Below are 1,715 nucleotides of genomic sequence, written 5' to 3'. Positions count from 1 at the left end.
ATATATGTAGAACACGTAATTAATTACTTTAAAATTAATAAGTCAACACAAATCATACTTATAAGGAAGGTTAATGAACTCCAATTCAAATCAAAATTTAGAAGTATTATGGCTATCATATGAAAAAATTCAACATGATTATCGATCTACCTAATAATAAACTGATAGAACAAAATTTAATATTCCCGGCTTCATTATCGTGTTGGTACCTGACTTTGAACACGCCAACGAAATATTATTTTACTATTCTATAGCATTTATCATAAAAACTCTTGGAAATCCAGCAAGCAATATCCAGGAACAACTCTTCTCGCACATACGTCCCAGAAATAATCGTATTGTATACGGGGTTCTTATTATCCGTTACTGTTTGCAAGGGATAATAGTCCCCAGCACTTTCTGATGCATAATATCGCATAAGTTCTTTCGATCTTTTATTACGTAGCCAATATAGCGCTGCAAGTAGATGGCGCGGGTATTGTCTATCTAATAAAAATTTATTTACTAGAAGAATACTATGCTATTTAGGAAATTAGTTTAATAGAATTGGCGGTAAATCCAAAATTAATTGTTAACACAAGAAATAAAATATATGTAACATTAAAATTTAAATGCTTGCCTAGTAGATCTCGGCATGAGGGGATTGGCGGTAAATTCAAAAACTAAAATAATAGAAATAAGATATATGTGAGAAAATATATGTGCAGAACATGTAATTAATTACTTTAAAACCAATTAGTCAACACAAATCGTACCTATAAGGGAGGCCAATGAACTCCAAACAGCATTACATCGTTCTTATTCGGAATTGCATCAGTATCAGCATATGAGTGAAATTAGCGGAAAATTTAAAACTAAAGATGACTAATGGAAATAGCATATATATTGAAATTGTAACCCATGCGTATAAGCATTTGATTAGACGGGACTGGCGGTAAGTTCAAAATTATAAATTGTAACGGTTCAGGGCGAAATATTTGGGTTTCGCTCGTTCACCTTGTACTTTGCTTTGCTTCCCCATTACATTAAAATTTATTTTTGGTTAATTGTAACATAAATATTGTATAGTTTACTAACCTATTAGAAATATATATCAGGATCAAATTTTCAAATAAAAGGGTGAATATAATCAGGTTAGGACCAGGACATATGATTGCAGCCAATTTGTAAACATTGTTTTTGTGTAGGCCTTGACATTCAGGTTATTTTAGTAAAATATTAAATTTAACTAGGAGTTTTTTTGTCGCTCCAGAGAAAAAAAGAGTAACCATTTTGAAACAGGCATTTTGCCCATGTTTGTGTGAGAGTGAAGACCTTATGTGATCTGACGTAAGCTAGTTTGAATTTTGAAAATTAAAATAGGATCTAAAACTGACTGGTACTGGCCCTAGCTTAACCTTAACTAACAAATATTTAAGAAATCATCGGGGCTGAACGGCAGATCAAGCTCTCGGTGGATCATATCGGCTAGCACGATTTCAGTACCATTTAATTGGTAAACTCCAGGACATCCGTCATCTGGTGGCATTTTATAAGAAGGGCAAGTCCACCCGTCTGTTAGTCATACCTGCGGGCACGTTCCGTTCCTTGTCAAATCGACTGGTAAGCTCCGAGACCTAGAGCACTTGTGTCATTGCACGAATTCAAAAACAACAAAAGTTCAGCATATTACCTGGGCTGAATGTCAACTTCCACGATCCATTAGTCGTGTCGGT

At 34.2% G+C, this 1,715-nt stretch overlaps 1 long non-coding RNA gene across 1 annotated transcript; it reads right to left on the bottom strand.

Moving 5' to 3' along the window:
• Positions 1–523: 523 nt before the first annotated feature.
• LOC111692388 lies at positions 524–1,713 on the bottom strand. Its single transcript, XR_002763217.1, has 2 exons — positions 1,673–1,713; positions 524–1,616 (listed from the first exon to the last, which is right to left on the bottom strand). It is a non-coding gene; the product is annotated as an uncharacterized LOC111692388 (long non-coding RNA).
• Positions 1,714–1,715: the final 2 nt, after the last annotated feature.

This window comes from Anoplophora glabripennis, unplaced genomic scaffold, assembly GCF_000390285.2.
Source record: "Anoplophora glabripennis isolate ALB-LARVAE unplaced genomic scaffold, Agla_2.0 scaffold810, whole genome shotgun sequence".
Classification (NCBI taxonomy): domain Eukaryota; kingdom Metazoa; phylum Arthropoda; class Insecta; order Coleoptera; family Cerambycidae; genus Anoplophora; species Anoplophora glabripennis.
This window is presented reverse-complemented; position numbering and strand designations above follow the sequence as displayed.